General features: G+C 40.2%; 1 protein-coding gene and 1 long non-coding RNA gene across 3 annotated transcripts in view; one reads left to right on the forward strand and one right to left on the reverse strand.

The window, feature by feature from the left end:
• Nucleotides 1-17,107, reverse strand: part of LOC112060397 (uncharacterized) — a 35,148-nt gene that overhangs the window by 6,460 nt on the left and 11,581 nt on the right. Inside the window, exon 2 of the long non-coding RNA XR_002889708.3 lies at nucleotides 5,072-5,142. This is a non-coding gene — a long non-coding RNA (uncharacterized LOC112060397). The remainder of the gene's footprint in view (nucleotides 1-5,071; nucleotides 5,143-17,107) is intronic.
• The window catches only part of JADE1 (jade family PHD finger 1), a 149,539-nt gene continuing 141,000 nt past the window's right edge, over nucleotides 8,569-17,107 (forward strand). Inside the window, exons 1-2 of one of the 2 annotated variants that reach the window (XM_065597693.1) lie at nucleotides 8,569-8,671; nucleotides 10,083-10,099. The gene's annotated coding sequence lies outside the window, so the exon portion shown is untranslated. Of the gene's footprint in view, nucleotides 8,672-10,080; nucleotides 10,100-17,107 lie in introns of those variants that run through there. The other variant, XM_065597694.1, reaches the window with a different exon arrangement.

Genomic DNA, 17,107 nt, shown 5'->3' on the forward strand with positions numbered 1-17,107 from the left:
AATTCTGCTTTAGGTCTGCTTTTTAACTGCTTATGCTGTGTAGGGACGTAATGGAATGTTCAGATTTTTTTTTAAATAAATAACTCAGAAAGGGAGAGTTTAATGTAATCAGACTGGACAGGGCTAGAGAATCAGTAGAAGTGGGTTGATACCAGAACCGAAAGGAAGGCTTCAGGTTTTTATATGAGTGTCAGTAAAATGAAGTTCCTAGTGTTAACTGTTCACTCCAACTTTAGAAAGCCTTTTTTAAACTTCTCCACTGCAGTTTGGACAAAAATGAAAAATAGACAAATGGTGTTAACAAAAAGAAGATTGGTCATTTGACTGTACAGCAACAGAGGAGTTAAGTGGAAGTTGCAGTCTTGTCATGCATTTTTCATAAACATTCCACTTCATCACACACAGTCAAACAAACAAACAGATTTGAATTAGTGACTGTAGACAGAACATCAACAGCTCTATATGTGGCAGTGCTGTTGTAATACTGGCCAATAATCACAGCTCATGTTAATTCCAAAAACTACATACAAATATTTCTTGGCTACATTTTCAAAGCAGTGTTAGGAAGTTATGTGCACTAATCCTGTAACAATAACAGGATTTGTGTTTTGAACTCCACAACCAAAGCTTTGAAAAAATAACTCTAAGGGTCTAATGCAGCAGTTAAAATAATCCCCTGACTCCTATCCTCTGGGAAATATGGGCAACTTTTCAAATATGATTGACACACTTTGGTGAATCCTGACATTAAAATCACCCATCCCCCAGGGATTTGAGATCATAAATAAATACAAAAGGAAGGTCAGATATTAAAATGGACTTCGGGTTCTTTCTCAGTGAGAAAATTTGTCCTGGAAACCCCCACAAAAGTGTTACCCGAGGTAGAGAGGTGAGCATTTTCTTTAACTGTTGTATAATGAAAGGAAATGTGACAGCAACTGTATTCTGGGAGGATCTGATCATGCCAGGTGTTGTGCACCACCTCTCAGCTCCTATTTACTTCAGTGTGAGATGGAACCACTCAATACCTGGCAGAATTAGGCCTTTTTGTTTCCCCTAGCTCAGTGTTTCTCATACTGGGGGTCCTGACCCAAGAAGGGATTTCAAGACTATTGTGGGGAGGGAGGGGGAGTCATGAGATGGTATGGTATTGCCACCCTTAGTTCTGTGCTGCTGCTGGTGGAGGCGCTGCCTTCAGAGCTGGGTGATTGGAGAATGATGGCTGCTGGCCGGTCACCCAGCTCTGAAGGCAGTGCCTCCTCCAGCAGCAGCGCAGAAGTAAGGGTGGTATGGTATGGTATTGCTGTATTTTCCCCCCTCCAGCAGTGTCCTTTATTTGGAAACTTGAAATATGATCATGCTACTTTATACTTTTTGAAAGGCTTCAGTGCTTTTGACTGCAGGAATAATGATTACGTGCTTCATTTAGTGCTCCTTTGAGTATGTATATTAATTTGCTATAACTTTCGAGAATCGCTTTTTGTTGTTTTTTCATATATTCATGCATTGAACAAAAATTGGAAGTGAATTCAGTAGTCAATGTAGGAAAGTAGAAAATGTGACTCTGAAAACTTTCAACCAAATCTTTTCTCAAGGATAGCTCTGGTTTGACTTCAAAGGAAACCAAGATTTGGCCCCTACCTGCAACAGAAAAATGATTCCCTACATTAAGGATTTGTAGAAGCTAATAGGAGTTGAGGGCCTTTAGTATCTTGCTAGAAGCTCTCTGACTCTCACAGGATATGGTTTCCAATTCTGAATTTAAAGCATTTCTTTGGCTGTGGTTTTTAAAGACATTTTCAATAACTATGGCTATACCAGGTACATCTATAGATTTTAGTCAAATTTGTCATCTCAAGCATTGTTGGCAAACCCGGTTATCACAATACCCTAAATAAAATCCTGTCAATGTGTGACTATAAAACATAATAACAATACATTCCTTTTTATTCCCACACTGCTCAAACCTGAAGCTTTCTGAGCACCATAAAAATTACAAATTTCAAACAAAAAACATGACCTAATAATAAAACAATTACATCAAAAGTCATTAAACCACTCTTCCCAAATTGATAAATAGCCCTTTCTCCCACAAAGTAAAGGAAATGGGGGAGGGGAGAGATTAAATTTGAGAGACTGTGGGAACAGATTGCTAATGTAACTTGCTAATGTAATTCTCGGCTCTCTATGAGCTGAGGGGCGAAAACATCTATTTTCTTCTTCTAAATGGCAAAGTCGCTTTTACTAAAAATGACCAAAAGATGGCAGTGCTCTATGCACTGTTTATTTGCAAATGTCTCACTTTACAGTGCTTATCCATTCTTCTTCAAGTACATCCCAGAAAACTATAAGCTTATATATATCAAAAAATCCCATTGTGGCCACATCTGGTTTTTCAATAAGTGTGTTTAATATGTTTTAGCAGGCATTGCCTTTGCTAAAATGTTTCTCTAAAAACAGTGTTATTGCTTCATTGTGTATATCCGGCAAAAGACATATCTGGCTTCAAGACTAAACTTGATAAGCTTATGGAGGGGATGGTATAATGAGATGGGTCTTTGACTATTAGCGGTAAATATGACCAATGGCTTGTGATGGGATGTTAGATGCGGTGGGATCAGAGTTACTACAGAGAATTCTTTCCTGGCTGGTATCTGGCTGGTGAGTCTTGCCCACATGCTCAGGGTTTAGCTGATTGTCATATTTGGGGTCGGGAAAGAATTTTCCTCCAGAGCAGATTGGCAGAGGCCCTGGAGGTTTTTCACCTTCCTCTGCAGCGTGGAGGCACTGGTCACTTGCTGGAGGATTCTCTGCACCTTGAAGTCTTTAAACGATGATTTGGGGACTTCAATGGCTCAGACACAGGTTTGATACAGGAGTGGGTGGGTGAGATTCTATAGCCTGCGTTGTGCAGGAGCTCAGACTAGATGATCATAATGGTCCCTTCTGACCTTAAAGTCTATGAGTCTCCTAGGGCAAGGGCCTGTACCTCTGAAGCCAGACAATTTTGCCACTGACTCAGTTGGCAGCAGTATTGGGCCCATAGTGAAGCTAATGAAGCTAAAACCTTCTTGATCCCTCCACACAGGCGAAATGCTGGACCCAGGGCTTAGCTCATGTAAAAGATCCATGCAGGGCAGGTGGCAAAGGTGGGTTTTTTCTATCTTGGCTGTCGGGCAATAATGGAAACATGCCTGCAGATGCTATTATAGCTATAGGTCTGTATTAGAGTTGCCAGGCATCTGGGTTTTCACCGGAACACCCAGTCGAAAAGGGACCCTGGTGGCTCCTGTTGGCACCACCGACCAGGCTGTTAAAAGTCCAGTCAGCAGCACATCAGGGGCCTGGGGCTAAGGCAGGCTCCCTGCCTGCCCTACCTCTGCATTGATCCCAAAGCGGCTGCCAGATCCTTGCAGCCCCTAGGCACATGGGTGGCCAGGGAGGCTCCGTATGCTATCCTGCCCCCAGTGCTGGCTCTGCAGCTCTCATTGTCTGGGAACCGCGACCAATGGGAGCTGCGGGGGTGGCTCCTGCGGGCACAGAGGGCATCGCGTGGAGCCTCCCTGGATGCCTATGTGCCTAGGGGCTGCAGGGACCTGGCGGCCGCTTCCTGGGAGCCACGGTAAGCGCCGCTGGACCCCATACTCTGAAACCTCTCCCACACCCCAAACCCCTGCCCCAACCCAGAGTCCCCTCCTGCACCCAAATTCCCTCCCTGAGCTTGCACCCCACACGTCCCCAACCCCCTGCCCCAGCCCAGAGCCCCCTCCTTCACCCCAAACACTCATCCCTGGCTCTACCCTAGAGCCCGCACCCCTCGCCAGAGCCCTCACTCCCTTCCATACCACAACCCCCTGCCCCAGCCCAGTGACAGTGAGTGAGGGTGGGAGAGTGCTAGCGATAGAGGGAGAGGGGGAATGGAGCGAGCAGGACCAGGGCCTCAGAGAAGGGGTGGGGCAAGGGCAGGGACAGGGCAGGGGTGAATGGGCACTGAAATTTGCTACACAGCATGCAATCAGTGGGCACTATGAAATCCCACACGTGATAGTGACTTGACTACCTACTGCCTGAAAAAGTGCAGGGCGGATGATCAGTATCCAGACTGAAACTTTTGGTTGATTAAGCAATAGAACCATCTGAGCCAGTGAAGATTGACTCATATTAATGGCTAGGATTCATAGAATATCAGGGTTGGAAGGGACCTCAGGAAATCATCTAGTCCAACCCCCTGCTCAAAGCAGGACCAATCCCCAATTAAATCATCCAACAGATTTTTGCCCCGTATCCCTAAATGGCCCCCTCAGGGATTGAACTCTCAACCCTGGGTTTAGCAGCAGGCCAATGCTCAAACCACTGCACTATCCCTCCCCCCATATCAACCTGTGGGTCTGATCCTGTTTCCATTGAATGGAAAGTGAACACAAAAGGAGTGTGAATTTGACAGATGCAAACTCATTTTAAAAAGCGTGTGAATATCTATGGAAAGTTTTCTTGTATTTGCCCAGTTCTCTCTGTCTAGGTTCCTGTATGGGCTAATAACACATTATTAAAACAACAAAACTAATTCTAACTATCTTTTTATATTACTATGGATTCTGACAATCTACTTCTTGCATTTCTCATAACTTAGATCATGAAGATTGGCTAGTCATTTTCACTGATAGTCCAGTTTCATTTTCAAGTTCTCCCTGACAAGCCCCATACCGTTACACGTATGGTGTAAACACTGGGTGTGTTTGCTTTCAAAAAACTCTTTTTAGTTTGTATACATTTAACTGTAGCCCTCTTCGTACTCTGTGCGTGTTACTTTTTTTCTTAGATTGCAAAGTCTTTGGGGCAGGAACTATTTCTTTGTTTTCACAGCACTTAGCAAAGTGGGGCTTCAATCCTGAGTGGAACAGCAATATAAATATTAAATATCAACGATAGTCATCAGAATTGTACACAGCCATTTTGGCTCAAATTTGATCTGGCAGTAGCCCTTTCATTAACCCACCATCAAAAAAGGAACATGTTCCCAGTCCAGGACAGTTTTAGTGCCACAAAATTATTAGCTGTAATTCAGACTTACCATGCTCATTGGGTCTCACAGGAATTCTTCCTTTTTTCAGGATCAGCAACAGGGCCAGGCTAGTCAAGCCACTGTAAAAAAGAGAAACAAAACCACTCTCCCTAGTTATAGCTGGCTCACGTGAATGAGGCAGTTTTTTTTTTTTAATTAATCAACCACAGATGATTTCTGTGTTACTGGGCTACCCTTGTGGGACACATTGCATCCTAATCCTAGTACCTGAAGTGATTACTTGCTTGAGGAGCACTTTCCTCTCCCTTCTGTGTGGGGGAAGATTTTAGTATCTTTACCACCACACACTACGTGCACCCATTATGTTTGGTTTACTCTGTCTCTTAGGCCTGTCTACACTTTCCTCCCTGACCCCCACCAGTGTGGCTATCCTGATGTAGCTGCATCAGTGTGCAAATATAGATGTGCTTACTGCTGTTTTAAAGTGATTTGCACTGGCAGTTTATCTCCGTTTATAGCCAGGTTACACTGAACCAGTGAAAGCCACTCTTTATACTGGAGCAGCATATTTACCTTAGGAGTTTGCACTGGCACATCTATATCTGAGTGGAAAACACCCTAGTGTGGACAAAGCCATAGAAAAAGATTTTCTTTTTACATTACAAAATTTAAAATAGAGTTCCTTCTCCTAATAAAACAATGGAAAAACTGTCACTGACTGGGAGCAAAATAAGGCCCAGATTAAATAAATATATATTTACACACACACACTGGGAAAAGAATGGAATGGATGTTACACAAAAGGCTTAAATTACAGAAATTATGAACACCCACAGCTACCATTGAACTCATGTGGGTGCTGAGGACTTCAGAAAATCAACTGCACAAAGTAAAACTGGAGGGAAAAAATAGATTTCCCCCCCTCCCCCTACTGTTCTAGTTAATCTTGGGTGTTACTTCCAGTAACAATGGTCGGTAAAAACAATTGTGATAATGTGATTTTTAAGATGGTGTTGTCCCTTTAAAAATGAGTTAGGTTTGTTTACAATTATTTCAATTTTAATAATCTAAGATCTTCCTTATTAGTGACAGATGTTTGTTGAATTCCTAAATGCCTGCTATTCTGTGACTAGTAACAATTATTAATCAAGAAATTTATAATCAAGCATATAACAAAACAATGGAAAGTAGAAGATAAAAGTACATGTTATCACATGGCGGGGGGGGGGGGGAAAGAGGGCAATCATTAAGCCCCAATTTGAACTTTTCCATGTATGCAAGTGCGCGGCTTACTGTACTTCTCTAAACAAAAAAGTTAGCTCGTCAGCTTTTCTGCACGTTTAATAAAATTAGAAAAGCTCCCCAAAGGTGTGCTGTGATATTAAAGTCCATTTTATATGCTCTGTAAAGTTTTCCCTTGTGTGCTTGTAGGCACATGCGTAGTTGGGAAACCTCTGCTGATTCCTCTGAGTTATGTGTAGCTGACATGGCTGAAATCAGTTGCAGAACTGGGAAAAGACTGGAGAATGTGTCATAAGAGCTGCTGCAAGCTGTGCTTATAAGTAAATAATATTAATCCCTTCAGAGCAGTGTACAACCAAATTATTAAAGCTGGTTCCTGAAGAAAGTTAGAACAGAACTTAATGAAAATGTCATGCTTGGTGAGTTATTAGTCCCTGCTTTAGTGTTGAGAATTGTGATATTTCTTTACCTTTTATCCAAGGATTTGAATCCTGAGGGGAAACACAGCTACCTTTATAAGTAGGCTTGGCAGAATTTAATTTTTTAAAACTGACAGATATCTTTTCTTTTAAGCATTTTTTTTTCAATTTTTATCTATGTAAATTTTCACTGCTATGGGAAATTATAGGGGGGTCAGATAACTATGTTGAGTAGATTTAGTAGATGTTGATATTCAAAAAGTTAAAACTTTATAACTGTTAAAACACATTGTATATTTTGACATGATGTTGACAAAGTAAATGGAACTTGGTTTATTTATTTTGGTTTAAGGATAAATTCCCAAACAGCATTTTTCTTATTTTGCCTGTCTGTATATTTCTGTTATTATCAATAGAAATAATTTTTCATTGGTTTGTGTGTCAGATACCACAGAATATGTGAATATGCTCCGAAGAGAAAGTATGGGATATACACCTCAACACATTTAACGCCCCCTTCATGAAACAAGGACACCTCACCAGAGAAGTAGATTGCATCAGGGAATGGGCCACCCAAATACCCCGAGAGAACCTACTTCAATACAGAAATGAAACCCACTCCGACCACACCCCCTACCACTCCATATTGGAACCTGTGAACCCATATGGGGTATTATCAAACTAAACCCATACTCAGTGGGGACCCTGCCCGGAAAGAAATATTTCCTGAACCCTCACTTCTGGCCTTCAAACAACCCCCCAACCTCTCCAAGTTCATCAGAAGCAAGTTCCTCACCGACCAGAGGACACCAACTCAAAGCAGCATCAGACCCTGCTAGAACAACCGATGCAAAACCTGCAGACATAGCTCCATTGCTACAATGGTCAACCCCACCAAAACACACCTTTCACAATCCATGGATCCTACACATGCCTATCATAACATATAGTATACCACATCCAGTGTACTAAATGCCCTAATAACTATGTGGGTGAAACCAGATAATCACTATGCTCTTGAATGAACTTACACAGGAAAATAATAAAAGACCAAAACACCCTATCACCTGTGGATGAACACTTTTTTCACAAAGCAATCACTCTGTCTGACCTATCAGTCCACATCCTCAAAGGAAACATACACGACACCTTCATAAGACGAGCTTGGGAATGGGAGGTTAAATTCATAGCTTTACTAGACGCTAAAAATACTGGACTGAACAGAGACACTGGATTTATGGCTTATTACAACAATCTGTAATCTACTAACCCCCTCTTTCAGTCCTATGACTGAAGAGTTGTTAATAGGCCACTCTACCTTGAATGGTCCCTTAGAATATTTCCTAATTACTTATGCTAAACAATCTGCTCCACCTTGTATTTAGCTGTGATGCTGGGAGTACCTTTCCCAGACATGAAGAGCTCTAGTGGCTCAAAAGCTTTTCTCTCTCACCAACAGAAGTTGGTTCAATAAAAGATATTACCTCACCCATCTTGTGCCTCCGTATGGTGAAATCAACATTTACCGACATTTACTGATAAAAATCCATTCCTTCTATGCCTAATTATAAACCAAACATTAACTGTTGTTTGGACTGGAGAAAAACAGAAAGTGAATTATGACAGCAAAGGTGGTAGCAGGATATGAAGGGGATTTCTGAATGGCTAAGGTGAAAAGGGTATTTAAATTGGGTGTGTGCTCTAGATGTTACTATGTCCAATACATTTGAATTGACCATGTGAGAGGGTCTGAGTACTAATATTCATGCCAGACTTTGTAAAGTTTCTTTCATATGGGGGCATTTTAAACATGAACATATTTTATGTTGCCCATTGTTTAAATTTTACTAAAATCTCTCTTTAAAATGCTTTTCAGGTGGCTTCAGAAACAAATAATGGAAAGCTAGATGCTGGCATAAATCCACATAACTCTTTGAAGTTAATGGAGCTACATCAATTTACAACAGCTGAGGATCTGGTCTATCTGGTCATAATTTTTCCAGGGACTGAGGTGAGGCTGACTGAACTACAGGCCAGTCAGCCTCACCTCAGTCCCTGGAAAAATTATGGAGCAGGTCCTCAAGGAATCAATTATGAAACATTTAGAGGAAAGGAAAGTGATCAGGAACAGTCAGCATGGATTCACGAAGGGGAAGTCGTGCCTGACTAACCTAATTGCCTTCTATGATGAGATAACTGGCTCTGTGGATGAGGGGAAAGCAGTGGATGTGTTATTTCTTGACTTTAGCAAAGCTTTTGATACTGTCTCCCACAGTATTCTTGCCACCAAGTTAAAGAAGTATGGGCTGGATGAATGGACTGTAAGGTGGATAGAAAGCTGGCTAGATCGTCGGGCTCAACGGGTAGTGATCAATGGCTCCATGTCTAGTTGGCAGCCGGTTTCAAGTGGAGTGCCCCAAGGGTCGGTCCTGGGGCCGGTTTTGTTTAATATCTTTATTAATGATCTGGAGGATGGTGTGGACTGCACTCTCAGCAAGTTTGCAGATGACACTAAACTAGGAGGCGTGGTAGATACACTAGAGGGTAGGGATCGGATACAGAGGGACCTAGACAAATTAGAGGATTGGGCAGAAAAAAACCTGATGAGGTTCAACAAGGACAAGTGCAGAGTCCTGCACTTAGGACGGAAGAATCCCATGCACTGCTACAGACTAGGGACCGAATGGCTAGGTAGCAGTTCTGCTGAAAAGGACCTAGGGGTCACAGTGGACGAGAAGCTGGATATGAGTCAACAGTGTGCTCTTGTTGCCAAGAAGGCTAACGGCATTTTGGGCTGTATAAGTAGGGGCATTGCCAGCAGATCGAGGAACGTGATCGTTCCCCTTTATTCGACATTGGTGAGGCCTCATCTGGAATACTGTGTCCAGTTTTGGGCCCCACACTACAAGAAGGATGTGGAAAAATTGGAAAGAGTCCAGCGGAGGGCAACAAAAATGATTAGGGGTCTGGAGCACATGACTTATGAGGAGAGGCTGAGAGAACTGGGATTGTTTAGTCTCCAGAAGAGAAGAATGAGGGGGGATTTGATAGCAGCCTTCAACTACCTGAAGGGGGGTTCCAAAGAGGATGGAGCTCGGCTGTTCTCAGTGGTGGCAGATGACAGAACAAGGAGCAGTGGTCTCAAGTTGCGGTGGGGGAGGTCCAGGTTGGATATCAGGAAAAACTATTTCACTAGGAGGGTGGTGAAACACTGGAATGCGTTACCTAGGGAGGTGGTGGAGTCTCCTTCCTTGGAGGTTTTTAAGGCCCGGCTTGACAAAGCCCTGGCTGGGATGATTTAGCTGGGAATTGGTCCTGCTTTGAGCAGGGGGTTGGACTAGATGACCTCTTGAGGTCCCTTCCAACTCTGATATTCTATGATTCTATGATTCTATCAGTCTTAATAGATCAATCAGTAAGTACAATAGGAGGAACAGATTCCTATAAATTTCCTGTATTCTTTTGCCATTTTCCAATATAGATTATACTGGAACTGTGGTGATATTAATGAAGTTATTTTGTGTAACTATGTATATCCATATCTTATTTGCAAAATGAACACATTTTATACAGAGATCACTGAGACACAAACCATAATGACACACTTTAAACTCATCAGATTTATTTTTTTTACAGATAATTACCTGGTCTAGTGAGTTTTCTTGCAATAATCAACAAAAGATTACTATAGGTCAGCATTATATAGGATTGATCTGTAATTTGTATTAGGTAATTTTATTTTTGTCAGTATTTACTCTCTCCTGGGGATGCTCCGTGTATAATCTGTTCCATCATTAGGATGGAACAGATAGCCCCTTCTGGTGTACCAAACATGCTCTGTGGGCTGGTGCTGAATGGGCGCAGGTCTATAATCCTTTCTTTTCCCTTTTTGGTGATTTGTTGCCCTCAGGGGAGCAGGTCTGAGTAGACCCTGTACTCACAGAGCTCAGTGACTACTATTTGAGAGCATCTTGTCCAGTTGGGAAAAGGCGGGAGGCTTCTTGTGCACCTCCCTCCTCCTGTGCAGCTTCATAAGTCCAGATTGTGATGACCCTTATGGGTATAATGTTTTTTTAGGTATTATTCCATTAAAAGAGAAACCTATATGGCAGATTGTGTCCCCTCTGAATGAGAAGGGAATGGGAGAGTCCCCTACCTCCACAGCATCATTCTTTTCCCCCATCCGCCTTCTTAGGACCCTACAAGAGTTCTCTGCAGGGTGTATGCACTTGAGGGAAGCAACAGAGTGAGAAGGTTGGGGACAGGAAGTGGGGTGGCTCTGCAGTGGCTGGATGTGGTGATAACACAGCTTGGGGCTGTATCACCCTTCCTGCAGTGGTCCCTCTGCATTGGGGATGATAAAAGTAGCCATGACTGGGGGAAGAGGAAAGCCTAATAAGTTGTAAGTCCATTATTCGTTATCTGATCTAGGTTGCCAACATCTTCAGTGAGAGAATTTCCAGATGGTCTGCCTGTAACCAATAGCACTTCTTTAGATGTCTTGGTATTGTCTAGCATTGACTGAAATTGTATGTCACTTCTAGCAGTAGAGTCTCGACTTCCAAAAGGTGATAAAACAAATTAAAAATAGCAGTCCCAGCAGTCCCACTAGCCATATAACTCATGTGTAGGACATATATTTAAGAAGATGCTTGTAGATGGATGAGCAGTTTGGACATTTCTGTACCATTCTTTCTCTAGCTAATACACCCAGGAAAATGACTAACTTGTTAGGACAATGCCTTGCCTCCCTAAGACCATGTCTACACTACCACTTTTGTCGGTATAAATTATGTCACTCAGGGATGTGAAAAAACAGACCCCAGAGTGACATTGGTTACACCAACAGAAGTGCCAGTGTGGATAGTGCTATGTTGGTGGGAGAGCTGCTACCGTCGCTCATGGAGGTGGTTTTATTATGTTCACGGAGGAATTTGCTCCCGTCGGTATAGAGCAGCTACGTGAGCAATCTCACAGTTGCGCAGCTTCATCGGTACAGCTGTGCCGTTGTAAGCTTGCTAGTGTAGACATGGCCTCTGTGTAGTTTTAATCTTTTGATATGTCTGACTATAACCATATCATTTGCCCTACAAGTAGACACTTTCAGGCAGGGAATTGAGAGCTACAACTGTAGTGACAGTAGATATAATACTAGCAGATATCTGTTTTAAGTAATCCTGGCTCTTAAATTGTAGGTAGTAAGTCATATAATTCAAATAGAAAAAAAAGAGGCTTTGGATTTGTTTCCCACCCACCCCTGAAAAAAGAACAATGACTTAATCCTAATCTTCCCTGGAAAGCTATTCAGAATTAGAAATATTTAAAAATAATCTGTGGGGAAAGCATCTTGAAAGATTTAATAGCTAATTTTCTGTTTTGTTTGCTTGTTGTGTCCTTTTTTCATTGACCATAACCTTCTTTAAATTTTACATCCTGCTTTGGAATTCTGTGTTCTGTGACTAATTGGTTTCCTTGTGTTACGACAGTGAAGCGCATGAAAGTAAAGGCATAAATTAAGGTCATGCATTCACAGTAACTAACCAGAGACAGATTTTGAAATATACTAATAGGCCAAATGCCCTATTTCTTTTAGCCACAATGCTGAAGCACAGATTAACCTTAGGACTTGTAAATCTATCCTATGATGCAGCCTGATAGTGTAAGAGTGAATTGCCATAAGATTGGTGTGGTACAAGTTGTTTTTTAAACAGTGGAGTGGCAAAGAAGAAATTGCTTTCCTTTTTTCAAAGATGTCAAAAATGCTGCAGTATTAGTTGTGAATATGGTGGAGCAAAAGAACTTCCATAGTGGATTAGATCAATGTGTCATCTAATTAGATATCTAGCTTTGGAAGAAGGCATGACATCCTTATAATACACCTATTGTAATTGTGAAATACTGCAAGTCAAGGGCCTGATCCAAATTCCAGTGAAGTCAAGAGGAATCTTTCAATTGACTTGGTTGGGCTTTGGGACCAGGGAAGATTTTCTTCCTGAACCCATCTAGCGATCATATTATTCCCTGAAATATGAGGTTTGGTAAATAATTGTATCCTATATTCCAGAATCTGTTCTTAATTAAATAGAGAGAAAATCCTTTTTTAAAAATTACATTGAGTAACAGCAGTAGGTTCCACATGTCATTTTTTGTATATAAATGCAGTGGTGGTGGTGAGTTGTAGGTTTTTATTTTGAAAACATGATTATTTTCAGCATGTAGGTGTCTATTCTCCTCTTAAATGGCCCTGATTCAGCAAAGCACGTAAACTTGCATTTAACTTCAAGCAAGAGAGCCCTGATTCAGCTGGGTACTTAAGTGTGTGCCTGTCTGTACGCATATGACTATCCCATTGACTTCAGTAGGACTATTCACAGGCTTAATGATAGGCATGCACTTAAGTATCTTACTCAATTAGAGTCATGAGTAGTTCTATTGACAACTTTGAGTCCCACTGAGTGCTTTGCTGAATTGGCGCCAATATGTGTAAATATGGCAGTTCCTTTGACAATAAAGGGAGTATCACATGGTTACAGAAAGGAGGATATTCTACTACTACTTCTAATTTATACTGGGATAAATTATAAACATGAGAAATACGTATTCTATTATAATGGAATGCTCACAGATGAAGTCCCTGATTGATGTTGAGGCACAAAGAGGCAAAGTCGTCATTGATCCAACTGTGGACATTGTGAGCAAATGACACAATTATTTTGTGGTTCTTTTTGATTTCATCAGATGAGGAAGCATCTCTTTTTGTTAAATGTCTGTATAATACTATGTCTGTATAAAAGGTATTTCATAAAAGATATTAACTGTGTCTTTCCCTGATGGATAGATGACTTAGTACACATATGACATAGGGTTGTAATTAGAGATGGAGAATATCTATTATGTCATTGAGACCATCAATAAACTTTCTCTTCCACACAATTATTCATAATTTCCTAGCTTGACTGTGTTGATCTTTTCGTGAACAATACCCTTCAAACAGCGATAAATATGAGTGGGTCTCACTGAAGATCCACTGTATCACATGCCTGGAACTCTCTATCACCTGTAGTGTGCAAGTTACCAATATATCTTCATTCAGATTCCTTCTTAAGGCACACCGTTCTTACCACACTTATCCTTATTGGTACATCTAAATTAGAACTACTGTTGCACACTTATTTAAAAAAAATTCTATGATAACCTTCTTGTACTCCAGAGCACTCTGTTTTTCTGTCTATCTGGATGGCAAGCTCTGGAGCATGGACCATATCTTCCTCTGTTTATGTAAAGCATTGGTCACACTGTTGACCAATAAAATAGAATAAAAATATTTTCCAGCAATCTCTCTCTGTCTACCTATCCATCTCTCCCTCCACCTCTTTTAGGATTTTCCATCACAATAAGTATCTAAGTTCTCTTTCCTATTCTTTATCTCTTTGGGCTTGTACATGAAAACATGGTGCTATGTCTTCTTCTCTTTCTTTGCAAGCCAAAGACATCAGAAATCTTTGTTCTTCCACTTAATTGCAGTGGAGATGACAGTGACATCACAAACAGAAGATAGATTTCAAATATGTACTAAGCAGCTGGAGCAGATAAATTCTTAAAGAGCCTATTTTCTTACAAAGTCCAGGGTAGTGAGAAGAGAAGAGAAGAAAATGGAAAACTAGTTTCTAAAGGAATGTTTGTTTTTTCAAACTTTTCCTTGAAGCATAAACTATTTTTTTAAGCAGAGAAACCAGCCCAGAAGATATTCTGTTATTTTGCCATTTGCACTGTAAGTGTCATGGATGAAGGAGTTCTGTGACTTTTGTTAAGGTTTTAGTTTTAACAGCGTCATGGCAACAGAAATTGTTTATCACTGTTACTTCCTATGTAAGGAATATTGTTTGTTTTCAGGTCTGAAAAGTTTTTTTCTCCATAGTAATATTCCCTCAGTTATTTCTTTTCAGTGACAAGTGTCTGAGTTTTCATTTTAGTTCTTCCACTTCCATAGGAGTCCTTGCTTCCTCATTTTTCTACTTAGAATAACAAAGTTCAATTTGAGAAGTGTGAGGAAAATATAGTATGCCTGAGGATATATAGTATGCCAGTTTTCAATGATGTGCCATTATTGATGAAAATACAATTTTTATAAGACAAAAAAACATGATAGTGTTGTTGTAAAGATTTGCCTAGTTTCAGTCGATAAGCAAGAACCTTAGCAATGATCTTAAATGATCTAATTTACATATACAACCTCTTCCTATGACAATTATATTTGTTTGGATCTTTACCAGGTTTAGAAGAGGAGTCACCAGTAGTAGATGCCAGATTTACAATCCTGAAGACATGAATTATCTTTCGTTAAGTCACAGAACAGGCACAATGTGAATGGCAGCAGCAGCACAATTTCCCACTGCCCCACCAAAATACCTCTGCACTGAATTAGTGGCCATCTCTAGGGGCTGAAAAGCAGATCATTGTCAAAGCCCATTCTATCATTGGCTTATGTGATGAGTGCCAACAAAGATATAAAATAATAGTCATTGTGATGGTCGTTTAAGAGTAAGAACTTGACATATCTGTTAAAGATTTTTTTAAGACACAGATTTTCCCCTACTTTTCAACCTAGAACAGTGAGCACATTTGATTAACCTAGAAAAAGTTGTGCTCAAGCTAGATATAAAAGAAAATCTACCTATTACTTTTATTTAACTTTGAACTATATCTAGTTTGATCAACTATAAGAGTCTTATTTATCTCATTGGGATATGAAGTCATTTGTGGCACTTGCAGTATTTATTAAGCATACCAGAATATTAATCTTCTCTTTTTAAATTTGCTGCATTAAACTTGTTGGTCTTAGTCACTGTTACATTTTACAGTGCAGATAAAATAGTATTTTTCTTCTCCAAACCAAAGGCAATGGCAACACTGTGGTAAAATGATTCTGTCGGAGTAGTTGGTTAAATATACATGTTTTCCTATAATGACACTAACTTTTGATGTACTGGCTATGATACTCTTGCATCTATATATACATTTTTGTGTGTGTGTGTGTGTGTGTGTAATATAGGATTTAGAGAAGTGGTAGGTTAAGTATTGTGTTATCACAGAAAGCTCCTTCTTTAGTAAAGCAGAATTCCATGGTGCTGTAGTGGAAACAGTACTCAGAATACCCGTTTTGATTAGTACTGACATGTATGTGACTCGGTTTCTTGATTTTCATTTAAAATGGTGCAAAATCATTGTAAACAGAGTATATGATAAATTTCACATTTCTAAACATTTTTATCAAATTTGTAAAGTAGGCTATTTAATCAGGTTGACTTTTTGCTGGTCAATCACTCCAGTGCTATTGTTTTCGTATAGTGCAGTAGGTGTAATGGCACTATACAAAGTGTAAAATGTGTCAAACAAATAAGTTTCTCCTGAAAGACTTATTTAATTATCAGTACAATAGTTAGTACAATATAGAACAATGTGATGTAGTGTAGAGTCTAGTCTTTATTGTAGACTCCAGTATGCTAAATTGCACCTTTTAATATGAGAGCATAATTGACTCACCACTGCCTTCTAGGGTACAATCACCTGGAGCTGTACCAATACACCGGGGGATAGAATTGGGCTCACAGATTTAATAATGAGCAATAATTTTAGATCCTACAACTTTGTGTTCCAAAACCATAAAGAGAATCCCATTAGCTGTAGTAGTTTAGCCTATAGACTTGCCACTAGAAAATAATACGATGGCACATAGTTACAGGGCTGGCATTCATACAGGACAGAGGGTAGAGTTCAATACTATGCTCAGATACTTTATGGAAGTGTTTTTCACAATTTCACAGTTAAAGTGGAGTTGAATTTTGTAGTTTTATGCAGAGATTCAACCACTTTGTTACTTATGAAGAATATAGCATATACTCACTGAAATTACAGCTCTTACTCTTTGGCTACAGAATACATTTTCTGAGACTTTACAAGTAAATTGGTTAATTAGTTTTAGTTAATTAAAATATTGGTTCTTTAAGAAATGTAGCACTCTGTGCTTTACATTTTTTGTCCCAAATTTTCTTAATCACAGAACAATTCACTCTCTTTCATCTAGTTAAAATTCATTGAAATCTCATGCACAGGCTACATTTGAAGAATATTCTTTAGAATTAATGCCTGTTTTGTACCATTAATCTCCATCACTGAAGTCCCATTCATGGGCCTATTGCCTCCTCTACTGGTTTTCCAGTCTCTGCTCTGGAGCACTCCGTGTCCCCTATTGGACTCTTCTGATGTACCTCAGGAACAGCCAGTCAGCACAGAACTTCAGTACACAGGAGATAAAAGATCTCCATGCCCCTCAAGATTGGCCTGTTAGTGGCTGTAAGGCACTCTGCAGTCTTGTATGGAAATTCAAAACACTACCCTTATTAAATAACAAGGGCTAAATTAT

The sequence above is a fragment of the Chrysemys picta genome, chromosome 5, assembly GCF_011386835.1.
Source record: "Chrysemys picta bellii isolate R12L10 chromosome 5, ASM1138683v2, whole genome shotgun sequence".
NCBI lineage: Eukaryota > Metazoa > Chordata > Testudines > Emydidae > Chrysemys > Chrysemys picta.